The sequence below is a fragment of the Lepus europaeus genome, chromosome 8, assembly GCF_033115175.1.
Source record: "Lepus europaeus isolate LE1 chromosome 8, mLepTim1.pri, whole genome shotgun sequence".
Lineage (NCBI taxonomy): Eukaryota > Metazoa > Chordata > Mammalia > Lagomorpha > Leporidae > Lepus > Lepus europaeus.
In genome coordinates this window covers 58,665,121-58,681,830 of record NC_084834.1, presented here as the reverse complement: position 1 = coordinate 58,681,830, position 16,710 = coordinate 58,665,121, and the positions used below count along the sequence as shown (strand labels likewise).

Sequence of the window (16,710 nt, the reverse complement as noted above, 5' to 3'; positions counted from 1 at the left end):
TTAGACTGTCCTACAGGGAATTAGGTTTTCTGTCACTGCAACTGTATTTGAACAGAGTCTGGAAGTGGCTGGACCAGAAGAAATCTAAAGCCTCCTGCATCTTTGAGATTGTGAGAAAATCAAATTGAGAAAAAGAATCAATAGGTTCTTATTATAGCACCACATTATCATGATGACACTGGTGCTGGTAATCATAATTACAGCACTAATGACCATAGTAACATAGCATTCAACTTTACAGTTGATTTTATCTGAGGCATTGTCAACAGACATCATCAAAAAGTATTATTTCTCATTCCAGATTTACAGATAAGAAAAATAGAATGTTTCAAAGTAAAATGACATACAAGGCTAATGAAATTGCCTGAGCCGATGACAACAACTCAGCAAAAAACTGTAGAAGCACCTAGTTACACCTTGACTGCATTTTATCAGCAAGTGTTGACCCTGGAATAGCAGAGATTTAGATTAGGATGCATGGCCAATGATTTCTGTCATGGACGAGCTGGCTAAGAAACCACAAATATTGAATTTTATCTTCTTGTGTTTCACAAAATACTATGCAGCAGAAGTTGGAGGAGTCCAGTGGACACCTAACTCTTGAATTCCCAGTGAGGCGACAGAGGCCCTTTAGGGAATCTCTCTCTTTCCCAGCCCCATTTTTGCCTTTGTTTCACACCATCTACTCCAATTGGCACGGCACATTCCAACAGCTGTTCTGGGCTCACATCTTTATAGCTTTGCAATCAGAGAAAAAAGGGATCTTTCCAGCAAGCTCTTATTTAAAAAGCCCTAGGAAAGGATACAGATTAGCCAGAATCACCAATACACCAATCACCGAGGCCATAAAAAACACCCCACTTGGGGCCATGCCTGTTCTGTCGGTCAGTGGTGTCGATTTACTATTAAAAGCAGGAAAAGACAAAGAAACATGGTCCACAATAGGCATTTTCTCAGGTGAAATCACTGAAGTACATATTAATCAGACACCTCCAAATATATATATATTTTAAAACTTTTTTTACTTAATTGAAAGGCAGTTATAGAGAGAGAGAGGTCTTTCATCTGCTGGTTCACTGTCCCAAAGGGCCGCAACGACCTGGAGCTTAGCCAATCCAAAGTTAGGAGCCAGAAGCTCTTCCTGGTCTCCCACGTGGGTGCAAGGGCCCAAGCACTTGGGCTATCTTCCACTACTTTCTTAGGCCATAGCAGAGAGCTGGATTGGAATTGGAGGAGTTGGGACTCAAACCAGCATCCATATGGAATGCTGGTGCTGCAAGTGGAGGCTTAACCTACTACCCCACAGCAATGACCCAGAAATATACCTTTTAAATATTTATTTATTTATTTATTAAAAAGATTTATTTTATTTATTTGAAAGAGTTAGAGAGAGAGAGAGAGAGCCAGAGAGAGAGGTCTTCCATCTGCTGGTTCACTCCCCAAATGACCCCAATGGCCCAAGCTCAGTTGATGAAAAGCCAGGAGACAGGAGCCAAGATCTCCTTCCAGGTCTCCCATGTGGGCGCAGGGACCCAAGGACTTGGGCCATCTTCTAATGCTTTCTCAGGCCACAGCAGAGAACTGGATTGGAAGTGGAGCAGCCAGGACTCAAACCTGTGCCCATACTGGATGCCGGCACTGGAGGCCGGGGCTTTAAACTGCTGTGCCATAGCACCGGCATCCCAAATATACTTTTTTTTCTTTTCTTTTTATGACAGGCAGAGTGGACAGTGAGAGAGAGACAGAGAGAAAGGTCTTCCTTTGCTGTTGGTTCACCATCCAATGGCTGCCGTGGCCAGCGCGCTGCAGCCGGCACACCGTGCTGATCCAAAGCCAGGAGCCAGGTGCTTCTCCTGGTCTCCCATGTGGGTGCAGGGCCTAAGCACTTAGGCCATCCTCCACTGCACTCGTGGGCCACAGCAGAGAGCTGGCCTGGAAGAGGGGCAACCGGGACAGAATCTGGCGCCCCGACCGGGACTAGAACCTGGTGTGCCGGCGCTGTAGGCAGAGGATTAGCCTATTGAGCCGCAGTACCGGCCCCAAATATACTTTTGAGGCAGCTTTTCCCCCCAGATGTACATATATTTTTAAAATAAGGTTTTGGGGGCTGGTGCTGTAGCATAGCAGGTAAAGCTGCCGCCTGCAGTGCCGGCATCCCATACGGACACCAGTTCAAGTTCCAGCTGCTCCACTTCTGATCCACCTCTCTACTGTGGCCTGGGAAAGCAATAGAAGATGGCCCAAGAATTGCACCCACGTGGGAGACCTGGGGGAAGTTCCTGGCTCCGGGCTTCAAATAGGCCCAGCTCTGGCTGTTGTGGCCATTTGAGGAGTGAACCAATGGATGGAAGACCTCTCTCTCTGTCTCTCTGTAACTTTGCCTTTCAAATAAATGAATAAAAGGACTTTATGATGATCAAGAGAGCTATGCCCTTCATGAAATTTTCATCCTAGATAGTGAGACAGACAATAAACAAGTGAAATAATCACAGGATGTGATAAACAGGTCACTGTGGTAGAGAAAAGCCGGGAGTTGTATCAAGGACGCTTTTCCAAGAAAGTGAAGCTGAAACTTGGGTATAGAAGATGAAAAGGAATCAGCCTCTTAGACATGCTGGGGAAGAATGTTCTATGTCTGGATTTCTCATCTCTGACATCTTGAGCCGGTTGATTCTTTGTTGTGGGAGGCTGGCCTATCCAACATAGGATGGTTAGCAGCATCTCATCCTCCACTATGGCAACCAAAAATGTTTCTGCTACGTGCCAAATGTCCCAAGGGAATCAAAATAACCTCCTGCTGAGAATTAGTCTTGTAAAAGTAGGGATAGAGAACGGAAGTCTTGAATTGCATGAAGTGGGGGGGGGGCAGCAGTGTAAGGGCAGATCATTCCGAGACCTGGAGGCCTTGACAAGAATTTTGGATCTTATTCTATGAAAATGGTAAGGCACTGAACAATTTTAGCTGGAGTAATAGGTTTATAATTTTCATAGGCTGCTTTGAGGGCTATGTAGGAAATGGATTTAAAGCCATGAAGATAAATGATATCTCAGGATCATGCATAAGGCACATAATCATCTAAGGAAGATTAAAAAGTGCAAAAGTAGATGGAGAAGGAACATCCGATGAGGAAAGAAGAAAGCCATGAGAGATGATGTTACATAAGTGGGGATGTGAGTGTGTTGAGGGAGTGGCTGTGAGATTTTTTTTTAGGTTGGCTCACAGCCTGAAGGTTTTTCTTCTTTTCCAGCTATACTCTCCTCTACAATTTTTGGTATCTACTCCCACTGAATTGTCCTGTTTAAGAATATATAAAGGCTTTCCATTATAGCCCTGTATTGGTCTTGTGCATTCCTGTTTTTTTTTTTTTTTAAAGATTTATTTTATTTATTGAAGACAGAGTCATAGAGGTAGAAATAGAGAGAGATCTTCCATCCATTGATTCACTCCCTGATAGCCTCAACGACCAGGGCTGAACCAAGCCGAAGCTAGGAGCCAGGAGCTTCTTCCAGGTCTCCCACATGGGTGTAGGGGCCCAAGGACTTGGGCCATCCTCTGCTGCTTTCCTAGGCCACAGCAGAGGGCTGGATCAGGAATGGAGCAACCAGGACTTGAACCTGCACCTATATGGGATGCTGGCACTGTAGGCCGGGACTTTTGCCCACTGTGCCACAACACGGGCCTTGCACATTCCTGTTTTTAAAACTTGCTCTTTTCACAGTCATATTCTTCTTCGATGACATCAAATACACTTGCCTATGAACCTTCCAAGCTGAAGCTCATACTTAGTCTTCCACAACAATCCTTGCCAACAATTTTGGCCCTCATAGATGGTTCTGTTCTCTAAAAAATCAGTAACTGTTCCAATTTTTCACCCCATGCACAGAGTACATATTTGTTTATTATCTATGACAGGCACTTTGCTATGTCCTAGACACACAGTGAAACAAATACAGCTCCTGCTCTCGAGGAGTTTAGTTAGTAAGGAAATACTTTTGTGAGTCCCCATTTATGCAAGTAGGAAGGAAGGAATTTGTCTGGTATCGCAGCCTGAGTCACTCAGCCAGCTACTACTTCTCCAGGCTGTATTTCAACCTACCACACCCAATTCAGTCATGGTCTGCCCCGCCTTTAGCTGTTGATTTCCTCCTGGAACAATTGGATCACTGCTGCTCAGGACAGAATATTGCTACTCACACCAGTCAACACTGGTAGGGTGAATCTAGCCACATGATACTACATTTCCCCAAGTATGAGTTGCAGCCAATCCAGAATGACAGTAAGATGTATAGCTGTGCTGGTGCTGACAATGTGAGACTTAGGAACTCAGCTGACAATCTAGGGTATTCTCTGATACTCTGAGCCTTCTCCCTTTCATGACTGCTGTCTGTGTGAGGGGCAGATATCCCTCAAGGACAAACAGTAATTCTGAGAGACAATACATCTAAATCTGTGTGGTGATTTCCTGGACTGCAAATGTTTCTAGGAGCATCTCCTGACCTGTTATTTGAGGTAGGGTCAATTTTCTTTTCTTTCTGTTTCATCTGCTTACTTCAGGCTTTGCTCTCTTGGTGCTTACACAGGGATCAACTATAAATCTATCATTTAAAAGTCAGTACTGGGGCTACGGTTGTGGTACAATGCATTAAGCTGCCACCTGCAACACTGGCATCCCATATGAGCACCGGTTCGAGTCCTGGCTAGTCAGCTCCCTGCTAATGCAGCTGGGAAAGCAGTAGAAGATGGCCAAGTACTTGGGCCACTGCAACCCACGTGGGAGACCATGATGGAGTTTCAGGCTTGGCTTCAGACTGGCCGTTTCGGCCATTTTGGGGGAGTGAACCACTGTATGGAAGAACTCTCCCCCCACCTCTCCCTCCCTCCCTCTCTGTGTGTGTCTCTCCCTCTCTTTCTGTAACTCTGCCTTTCAAATAAGTAAAATGTACCTTTAAAAAAATATTGATATATGCCAAGAACTGGTAAAAGGTTTGAAATTATATGATTTAAAAAATATATAGTCAAATTCTTGAGCAAGGTGAACTCAAAGTTATTCTTCTGTCATCTCTAAATGAGGAAGGGAGGGAGCATGGCCTATATTATACACAGTTCAAATAATTTCTTAAAAGTAGAGGTGAGGGTGGCTATATCAGTTATATCTGCAGAGAAATAATCATGGCACAAGGCAATTGTTACAAAGGAAGTTAAGTCCAAAAAGGGTGAAGGAAGGACAAGTCCATCTCAGAAAGCTACAAAAGGATCTATGGAGGACATATGCAGTCAATTGAGACCTGAAGGAACTCGAGAGGGCCTATTAGGATCACAGAAAGGCAAAGAATTTAGATTGGTGTGAATGGGGGCAGAGAGGCAGATGAGGTTCACAGTCCAGAGGCAGATTACGATGGGGGAATGTAAAAAATTCTTAGCAGAGGAAAATCTTTTTTTTTTTTTTTTTTTTTTGACAGGCAGAGTGGATAGAGAGAGAGAGAGAGAGAGAGAAAGGTCTTCCTTTTTGCTGTTGTTTCACCCTCCAATGGCCGCTGCGGCCAGCGCATCGTGCTGATCCGAAGCCAGGAGCTTCTCCTGGTCTACCCATGCGGGTGCAGGGCCCAAGTACATGGGCCATCCTCCACTGCCTTCCCGGGCCACAGCAGAGAGCTGGCCTGGAAGAGGGGCAACCGGGATAGAATCCGACGTCCCAATCAACCGGGACTAGAACCCTGTGTGCCGGCGCAGCAAGGTGGAGGATTAGCCTGTTAAGCCACAGCAGAGGAAAATCTTAATCACACTTTGGAGTTTGAAAGGTTGCTAATAGAATGGAGATTGGGTTGGAGTGGGAACTAACTAGAGGCTATTGCATGGATATTGGGAGATGAGTCAGAAGAACTGATGATTACCTGAAGGAATAAGACAGAGTGGAGATTAAAAGCCGTGATTTAAGATTTACTTGAGATAAGACTCAATATAAAACTTAGTAGGATAGAGGGATGGAAGAAAAAGTAACATGGGGATATGCATGAATGTCTGACTTGGACAACTGGGTACCACCATTTGAAATAGGAAATAGAAATGGCCTAGATTCCAGACAGGTGGGGAAAGATATGACATCAGAAGTAACTTAATGGTAAAGATGCCCACACCATCTTGGGATATATTTAAGGTATTTGTGTGAAATGAAAATGAAGTTGCTATTGCTTACAGGGTATAACCTTAACACTCACTTCTTTAATTCATGGTACACAGGATACCTGATAGGTAAGTTTATGACGGAGAAGAGATTGCTCAAGGAGACATGAGTAGTAAAACCAAGCAACAAAAAACACATAAGAAAACGGGGTGCTGGGGAACACAGAAGAAGAAAGACTTGTAAAGTGCATCAGGGAGGTGGTGGCAGAACCAGGAGGAATTGGTACTAAGAAATGAAGGGCAGTTTCATGGTGTTATTAAAATGGTGTTTTAAAATGCAGCATGTTTTTTCTCTCCGTTCAAGGATTTTTAGTATTTTGAAGGCAGGAACCACGGCATAATTTCATTGCATTGTATTTCTTTTGATGCCTAATTCAGTGAACAGAACATGTTAAATGTCCAATAAATTCACATTGATTCAGCTTCAAGCACTCTAAACCGGTCGTATTTGTCGCCCAGACCAACCTCCAACGATTTTTCCAATCCTATTTTCTTAAGCTCTTATGGTTACGCATGAGTTTAAGTAAATCCCTTTTTATAATCCTTATGTTCCACTTGCATCGGCTTTAGACTGCGTTCCAAACTCTTAAGTACTTAGAGACATCGATCGGGATACCAGTGATGGTGGAAGGCTCTTACCACAATTCCTAGGGAAAAAGCAAACAAAAACAAAAACCCGAAACTCAAAACAACCCAAAGTGAAGCTGTATTCCAGCAGCTTTGTAACTTAAAACCTGTTGGAGAGCCCGGTAGGGAGGCAGCTACATTTTCCTGACGATTAACCATTAACCGGGTCAACAGGCTTGCTAACGCTTTTATGTTATTATTGGTCACGAATCCCAAGCAGTTGGGGAGTATACGTTCTTGCCCAAGGAAGCCATTTAACTGCAAACAGACCGTCGTGACTCACAGAAAGCCAAGGGGAACTGCGTATCCGCACGGGGTTTGGACGCCAAGCAGCACACATCGTCCTCTCTCTCAGGTAACAACACCTAAACCTAAGCCCGGTCCTTGGCGGACCAGGATCCCGAGCTGAGAAAACACCGAGTACACGGCCCCTCGGTCTCGCTACCGCGGGAACGAGCCCCAGCCACTTTCCCTCTCAACAACTCCGCCACGGCGCTGGGCTCCCGCTTTTGGGGCACGTCCTCGGTCCTGCTCTCGCGGGATCTCGCGCCTCCCCGGCAAGCCAAACGACCCAGCGCCCCATCGAACCCCCGCGGGAATAGAGTTCCGCAGGTCCCGCACGCCGGGAATTCGCGTGCGGGGGCGGGGTTCGCTCGGTGAGCGTGAAGGCGGGCCTACCCCCCAGGGGGCGTGGCGAGCGCGAGGCGGAGAGAGGGGCGGGGCCCCAGGGACCTGTTGATCGCAGGTGTCAGTGCCCTGACTGGCCCCTGGGCATTGGGGCGTGTGCGCATGCTCCGCGCGCGGGGTCGGGCTCTGGGCGGCCGAGAGCAGCCGCCGCTGCTCCAGTTCCCGGTGAGCCTCGGCGCGGTGGCAGCTGTTGGTGTACGTGTGTGCTGGGTGTCGGCGTGAAGCGGAGCCGGGTCAGCGGGAGGTGACCCTGTGGGAGTGGAAGGGCCGTATTTCTCTACCTGGACCGCAAGCTCCTCGCGCTGGGAGGGGAGAGCTCCAGGTAAGTCTTCGAAACTAATCCCTGGATGGAGATCCGGCGACCTGCGACCCCCCAAGGGCCTGGCTGGGACACTCTCCTTCCAGCCCCAGCCCCTGGCTCCCCGGCTGCAGTCCCGCCACCTCCTCCACCGGCTTTCGCTCCGTGCGACCCTGGGCTCGGAGCCGGGCAGCTGAGGCGCCCGAGGTCACGCAGCCCTCCAGCCCCGTGCCGCTGCGCCCGGGCCCTGGCGGAGATGCCTCTGGGCAGGCTGCAGGCGCGCGAGCAGGGAGGAGGTGCTGCGCTTACTGGGTCGTGTGGGAGGGCGGGGAAGGGGCCGAATCCGAGTCCCGCTGAGGTCGCTTGGTGCATCGGGGCACTGAAAACATCCATCGCTTGCTGGGCGCCCGCCGCCCCTCACTTTCCAAGCCACGTTGCCTCTCCGCACACACAGCTTTTTAAAGGGATTCGGGATGGTTAATAGACCCTTTGGGTTCGTGAGAATCTTGGGCTCGGTGGTTTCTGGGTGTCTGAAGTTAATGTTTACCTTCTAAACAGTGGCTTATGGGACGTTTACTAAACTACCTTTCAGCAGCGTTGGAGAACAGGAAGTGCTTCCACAGGTGTAATGGCTTTCCGAAGCTCGCAGTCTGAGCCTGTTTTGAGGTTTTGTTATCCTGATACAAGGTTTTCTTTATCAGTGCAAAGTCTGATTAATGCTAACAAAATGTACTGCAAGGCTCTCACTGTTAGCAGAGTTTTCGAATGAATGTTTCCTTATCTGGAAATATACATATGTATTTCCAAGGAATTTTCAAGTCTATTTTTAAAGTAAGCTTAACAGTAAACTTGGGAAGTGCTTTGTGATTAGGATCTGATTTGCTTTTAGTTCATATTTAAAGAAGAGCCTTGCCAGTTTTGACCCTTTAAAAGAAGTAGCAAGTGCTAACGTAGAATTCTGGCAAAGTGAACTTTTGGTATAATTGATACTTGTTAGCTTATTTTTTATTCTTGTCAGTTCCAGGATGATGATTTAGGCAAAGAGATGTCATCCTGTTGAAGAGAAATTAGAAGCACAAAAGTGAACAAAACTTGCTCTGCAAAAGTAATATGTGGTTTATGTGCCCTTGTATAAGAATTACAAATAGATTCTCTGTAGGTAGGAGTTAATTAATGGCCTGAAAAACATTTTTTGTTGTTGTTGTTTTGAAGACTTTCAAAGTGAACTTTCCACAGTTTGTCTAGGTTCGTGATTAATGGTGGTAAACCATGGAAGTGATTTATTTAAGTTTGTTCATTAACTAAACTAACGAGTGGTCATATGCATTTATGCTTAAGCCATAAACAAGAGGTTAAGACCAGGCCTTTCCTTTTCCCTTTGAATTAAAAATTTTTTTTAAAAAGTATGTAAATTTCATAACAATTCATATAACTTGACAGTAATAATTCATTTGTCACTAATGATCAATTTGTTAATATTTTCTCTAAAAATAGTTTATAAAAAGATACCTGTTTTTGTGAGTAGGCACACTTTTCTATCTAGTTGGTACTTTCCATTAAAAGTACCCTAATTTTCAGTATTTTGACTCAGGATCTTTCATACTGCTTATTGTCAACTAAATGTTTATGTAAATCAAGTAATGTCAAGAAATACAGCTTGGGTACCAAATGGTTTGGCAGTTTGTTTTAGCAAGACAGAGTTTAAGAAGGAAAGTATTTCATCTGTTCTAATGTGAGGTACACTCTTAAGCCAGAATCAGAATTGTTTTCCTTCCTGTTTGGAACTCACTCACCTGCTGGGCTAGAGGAGAAACTGCTTTACCACACAACTTCCCAAAAATATGTCTGATCTCTTACAGTGGTGGATTGAACTGTAGAAAAGACAAATAATTCCTAATAGACTGTAGCAGATCTTGTTTGACAACCCTTCCCTCCCCCAAAAGGTAACCTAGGTAGCTTAAATATGGCATCTGGAGACATTTTGAATGTGGTATGTTAGAGATAAAAGGGTCTAACCTACTCTTACATATGAGCTCTAGGTTTAAAGGAGGAGGAGAAGTAATTTATGTCATTTATTAACAGCTAGATAAAAGAAATTAGTGATGATACAAATGTAGCATTAGCATATTACTAATTTTGTACTTATGATTTTTGGAAGTTTTGTGTTACAGTATATGTATATATACTGAACAAGAAATGGATGCAATTTGTTGTAACAGATTAAATCCTCAAAGATTATTTCACCTTTAAATAACTTTATATAATATTCCAATTATGGCAAGTTACTATGGGTTTTTATTAATAGAAATACTGTAGCTATTTCATTTATAGACTATTTAGGGAAAAATTATCTTTTGTATGCTTTTCTGAGTTAACTCATATGTTCTATTAGGAGTTCTTAAACCCAAGGTCCATTATTAGAACTGTGGTTTGTGGTTAGAAATCAATTTTAATATAATTGATTTTCTTTGTGATTGAGGAGTTTATCTTTTTCTTATCCTATGAATTGCATGCATTTACAAACATTTAGAAAGTGTCCATTACACACAAAAAAGGCTACAAACTATTGCAGCTTGTTAAAAATAACTTGATTTATATATACTTCTGAAAAGTTGCTGTAAATGTTAGTGTTTATAATTTATCAGAAATAAAATTTTGCCATATAGCATTTATTTAAATATCTTAACAGTTTTAATCAACAAAGCGTACTATTTCAGATGTCATTTTATTTTTGATAGTTCGAAAATAATTACATTGGTCTTTTTTTTTTTTAAAGATTTATCTTTATGTGGCCAGTGCTGTGGTATAGTGGGTTAAGCCACTATCTGCAGTGCTGGCATCCCACATAGGCACTGGTTCGAGTCCCAGCTGCTCCACTTTTGATCCAATTCCCTGCTAATGGCCTAGGAAAGCAGCAGAAGATGGGCTGAGTCCTTGGACCCCTGGACCTATGTGGGAGACCTGGAAGAAGCTCTTGGCTCCTAGCTTCTGCTTGGCTTAGCCCCAGCCATTACGGCCATTTGGGGAGTGAACAAGCGTATGGAAGCTCTTTCTCTGTCTCTCCCTCTCTCTCTGTGACTCTGCCTTTCAAATAAATAAAAAACAAATGTGTCAGAGAGAGAGGGAGAGACAGAAAGAGCTTCCATATACTAGTTTATACCCCCAAATGGCCACAGCAACCAGGGTTGGGCCAGGCTGAAGCCAAGAGGTCCCTCTGGGTCTCCCACGAGGGTGGCAGCAGACCAAGCACTTGGGCCATCATGGCACTTGAGCATGAACAGGAAGGTGAATTGGAAGTGGAGCAGCCAGGACTCAAAACTGGCACTGCAATATGGGATGCCGCTGTTTTGGGCAACGGCTTAACTGGCTGTGCCACAGTGCCGTCCCCTACCTTGATCTTCTATTTTACCCATATTGACCTGTAAAGAAGTTGTTTCAAGAAATGCTGTTCAGTCTAGAGATTCAAAAATTAATAAGATAATGTTAAAATAGCCAAAAAATAGAAACTCTTCCTTTTTTACACCTTATCCCTGGCTAGTCTCAATACTCCCTCAATTACATTGGGTTTCCAAAGGTAAATTTTTTTTTTTTTCCTTATACCCATGCCTTTGCTAGATTCTGCATCTCTTCTCTCCCTCTTCATGTTTTGACATCACAGTCAACCTACCACACTTGTGCGATATCTTCTGATTCAGCAAAGGACAGCAAATTACTTTATGTTACACTGTACTTTGTAGAACCCTCTATTAGAGACTTATACATGGTTACTGTAGACAGAAGACAGAGTAACCAAGAGAATCGAAAGATGATGATCTGTGAGCTGTCATCCCAAGAAGTAAAGATGATGATCTGTGGCTGTCATCCCAAGAAGTAAAGATGATGATCTGTGAGCTGTCATCCCAAGAAGTAAGAGAGCACTGGACAGAAAGCACAAAGCATGGGAATGCAACTGCCAGGGCTGGGCCAGGCTGAAACTAGGAACCTGGAACTCCATCTGGGTCTCCCATGTAGGTGGCAGGGGCCCAAGCACTTGGGCCATCCTCTGTTGCTTTCCAGGTGCATTAACAGGGAGCTAGATTGGAAGCTGAGAAGCTGGGACTGGAACTGGCACTCTGCTATGGGATGCCTGCTTGTTCACCCCTTTCACTTTGTGAGGGTGCCATCTTTGAAGCAATTGGTGAGCACTAACCAGAACCTGAATCTGCTGATCTTTTGATCCTGGACTTCCCAGCTTCCAGAACTATGAGCAGTACTTTTCTTCTGTTTGTAACTTACCTAGTCTAAGTTGTTTTGTTGTGTGTAGCAAGCCAAATAGACTGAAGACAATGGTCTTTCAGGCAATTATAAAAACTTTATTTTTTTAATTTGAATGTAATTTTTATTACATTGCAAGATTTTGAGCATAGATGTGTGCTGTTGTGATTTGATTTTAGAGAGATCTCTTTGGCTATTCTTGAGGAAAGACTGTAAATTACCAAGTGAGGGTAGAAGCTAGCAGATGGTTGGGTGGCAATTCCAGCAATTCAGAAAGATGTGATGATGGCTAAGACCAGAATTATAGAAGTGGCAGTGGTGAAATGTGGTCAGATTCTTACACAGATATGAGAAAAAGAGGAATCAAAGATGATGCCAGCATGACTTTGTTCTGAGCAATTTGAAAGATGAAGTTGCCATCAGCTGAAATGAAGAAGGAGGTAGAAAGCAGAAATTCAGATTTGGGCGTTATCAAGGCAAAGAAATGTTGGGTTATTCCTTCATTAACAGAATTCTATGCAGATCATCTCTTACAGCAAACTTTCATAACTCATTTTCTTGGATTCTCATTCTCTGTATTCTGGATATGCGTGCACTCTTGTCTTTTCTCCAGCTAGTTCCCAGTGGGAACTAGTGATTAGGTGAAAGCAACATAAATAGAGCATAGATCACTACTGGACACAAAAAATAGAGCAAAAAATGTGAAATACTGACACTTTCTTAATGTTTTTGTTGGTAGTAGTTCTGCATTTACCCTTATCATTTTAATTTTTTTAAAAAAATTCATTTTAATTTTTTTGAGAGGTAGAGTTACAGACAGTGAGAGTGAGAGGCAGAGAGAAAGGCTTTCTTTCCGTTGTTTCACTCCCCAAATGGCCACAATGGCTATGCTGATCCGAAGCCAGGAGCCAGGTGCTTCTTCCCAGTCTCCCATGTGGGGGCCGGGGCCCAAGGACTTGGGCCATCCTCCACTGCTTTCCCAGGCCATAGCAGAGAGCTGGATTGGAAGAGGAACAGCTGGGACTAGAACTGGCATCCATATGGAATGCCGGTTCTGGAAGCAGAGGATTAACCTACTGCACCACGGTGCCGGCCCCAATATCATTTCAATTTTATTTTGTCTTTGTTCTATACATTTTTCTAATGCAGTCTTTGCCATTTCCTCCATTTATAGCATAAGGTGGTTATCCTTGAACTTTATAAAAAGAAGATACTTCTATAATGATACTGTAACTCTTCTGCTTGCCATCTATCTAAAATAAAATGAGAACTACTTTAGCAGTACGATGAACAGCTGTAGCATTTCAGTGAAGAATCTTCAGTGTGTCCCTGAGTTGCTGTCTGCTTATTAGTGAAAGGACATCCAAATGCAGGTGTGCTTGACAGTTTGATGGGTAGGCCTAAGCACAATTAATAATATGTTTAAATAGCTTTGTTAACAGTGATTCTCTACTAATAATGTTTCTAATTTCCTTTATGCAACATTTCCGTGATACTTCAGGAATCTACATAAGGGCCGGCATTGTGGCATAGTGGGTTAAATGTGGCTGCTCTACTTCTGCTTCAGCTCTCTGCTAATGCACGTGGAAAAGCAGTGGAAGATGGAAGATCTGGATGGAGTTCCAGGCTCCTGGCTTTGGCCTGGCTTAGCCTTGGCTGTTAGGGGCATTTGTGGAGCGAAGTGGACGGAAGATCTCTCTCTCTCTCTCTCTCTGTAACTGCCTTTCTAAATAAATACATAAATCTTTAAGAAAAAAAAATCTATATAATAAACAAGTAATATTTTATAACCAAAAGAAAAACCAATAAATTTATAAGAACTAAAGAGCCTCATGGCTTTATCAGCTATTATGTTAATCTCCTAGGACTGATGTAACAAAGTGCCACACTCTGGGTGGCTTAAAACAACAGAAATTTATTCTCTTACAGTTCTGGAATTATGAAGTCCAAAATCAAGGTGGTGGCAGGAGTAGTTCCTTCTAAGGCCTTTGAGTAAAATCGTTCTGAGATTTTGGTGGTGGTCATCGATTCTTGGTTTTCTTAGCTTCTGGCTGCATCGCTACAACGTCCACCTCCGTCATCACACGCGTTCTCTCTCTCCATGATTTTGTCTGTTATCGTAACTGCTGCCAGTCATATTGTATCAGGGCCTTTTTTAGTGGACTTCATCATAACTTGGTTATCTGCAAAGACCCTCTTTCCAAGTAAGGTTACATTCACAGGTCTAGGAGTTAGGTCTTCAACATATCCTTTAGGGGCACTCAATTCAACCCATAACAGATATAAGTCTGTTTTTAAATATCATTACCATTTACCCAGACTGTTCTGGTAGCCTGTTAAAGTCAATGGACATTAAAATTTGAGCAAATTCCATGTAGTCTGGTCCCCTCAAAAAAAATAAAAGGGGGGGGGGGAAGAGTTTATATAATATTGTACAGATTAGACCTTAAATCTTGCCTAAGGTAATAAAGGAAAGTGACCTTGGAGTCTTGCATTTTGGGCTCAAATTATTGCTGGTAAACACTGCTTCATAAGAAGGCAGCAGTAATTAGTTTATATTTCTGTCTCTATCTCTCTCTCCCCTCTTCCCTTCCTCTCCCTCTCCCTCCACTCTCACATTCTCTTTTCTCTCTCTGTTTCCCTCTTTGTCACTCAAGTTCCTGGTGTAGTTCCAAGTTAAAATTAAGATTTTAAATTTAAGCCTAAAATAATTGTATAACATAATTGCCATTCAGTTGTAAATATTGACATTTTGAAATAGTTGTATCATTAAAGGTATCCAATGGAATTTGTTCTTTTTATTATTATTTGAAAGATAGAGAGAGGCAGATTTTCTATCTGTTGGTTCACTCCCCAAATGCACACAAATACTGGGGCTGGGCCAAGCCTAATCCAGGAACCGGCAAGTCAGTCCAGGCCTCCCAAGTGGGTGGCAGGGACTCAGGGGCTGTCACCTGCTGCTTCTCAGGGTGCACATTAGCAGGATGCTGGAATTAGAAGCAGGGCTGGGATTCAAACCCAGGCACTCCGATATGGGATGGCTGCATCTTAATAGTTAAACCAACTGTCTGCCCCTCCAGTGGAATTTAAATATTGTAACAATTTGATAGTCATATCTAGACTTTTACGAATATACATTAAACTTTCCTTTAACGGTTGGAAATTGTACACCACTCCTTTTTCTCCTGGGGCCCTTAATATTTATTCCTTCTTCATTGGTGTTTTATATTGTATTTTTATTCATCAAGTTATTTATTAAATACTATATTACACTTGTTTTTAGTTAAGTAGTATCTGCATATTTTCTCCTGCATATTATTTTGTAATTACCATTACTTTGGAACTAATACATCTAAACTTTGTCTTTATATGATAAATAATTAATGTTAGAAGTTAAAAAGTTTATTGTAAATACACCTTCTAATGTGATGAGTTGAGCATGAATTAGGTATCTTGACTAAAGGAAGCTTTGATGACACCAGTATTTTGAATTGTCCATTCTTTGGCCTTCTGAGGGTTTTGTAGTGAATTTACAAAACACAACACAGTAAGATATGACAGGTGAGAAGTATTTTTTGTAGAGTTGGAAAAAAAGCAGTTTTAGCTCTACTACCTGTAAGCTTTTTTTAGACTTTTATTTAATAAATATAAATTTCCAAAGTACAATTTATGGATTACAATGGCTTTTTCCCCCCATAACTTCCCTCCCACCCGCAACCCTCCCATCTCCTGCTCCCTCTCCCATTCCATTCGCATCAAGATTCATTACAATAATCTGTATATTACCTGTAAGCTTTTAAAACTGGAGTCAGTTGTTAAACTTATTCTGATCTAATTTTTCTTGTCAAATAAAGGGGAAAAAAAACCCAGTTAAGTAGTTTTCACACCTTTGTGATCATGACCTGTAATAATAAAGAAATGATTTACATCACAGTTCAAGTCCATGCTCCTATGCGTGTGCTCCTATGTATATGTGGGATGAGAGGGAAAAGGTTTGGGACTTGGGCCATCCTCCACTGCTTCCCCTAGGCCATTAGCAGGGAGCTAGATCAGAAGTGGAGCAGCCAGGACAGGAACCAGTACCCCTAGGGCTTGCTGGCACTGCAAGCCTTGTTTTAACCCACTGCGCCACAGCACCTACATGCTTGTTGCTTACAATTTTATCTGTTCCTATGATTTGTTATATTTTAATATGTTCATGACTCCAAATTCCACTGTGTCCAACCCTGAATTCTTTCCCAAGATTCATTTGTTTATCTAAATGTTTACTGGGCCTCTCCTCCTAGTTCTGTAGAAACGCGTTCTTTTTGTGCCAAGTGAAACTCAACCTTTTTTCTCAAATTGCTGTGTATATTTGTGTGCTGAGTTTGTGTAACTGTCCTACCACCAGTCCATGCGGGAACCTAGGAACTCTGCTTTCTTTTCTGCTTCATAGATTTTACTGACTTCACCTCTGAAGGATATCGCATATTCATCGCCCTGTGCCTGCTCCATTGCCCTGGTGTGGGTCCATGTTAATCTGCTCCCATGTCGCTTCACTAGCCTTTTGTTCCTTCCCCTTTCCCTTCCTTCTCCGCTTAGTTCTGTCTCCTACCATCAGGCACCTATTTTCATATATTTAAGTCCTTCAAATCCGTTTTTTATATGTTGCGTTTCTAAGCTC

The 16,710-nt window shown here is 42.9% G+C and overlaps 1 protein-coding gene across 1 annotated transcript in view; it reads left to right on the top strand.

The window, feature by feature from the left end:
* The first annotated feature begins 7,612 nt into the window (after positions 1-7,612).
* Positions 7,613-16,710, top strand: part of USP53 (ubiquitin specific peptidase 53) — a 76,120-nt gene continuing 67,022 nt past the window's right edge. Inside the window, exon 1 of the mRNA XM_062199690.1 lies at positions 7,613-7,817. The gene's annotated coding sequence lies outside the window, so the exon portion shown is untranslated. The remainder of the gene's footprint in view (positions 7,818-16,710) is intronic.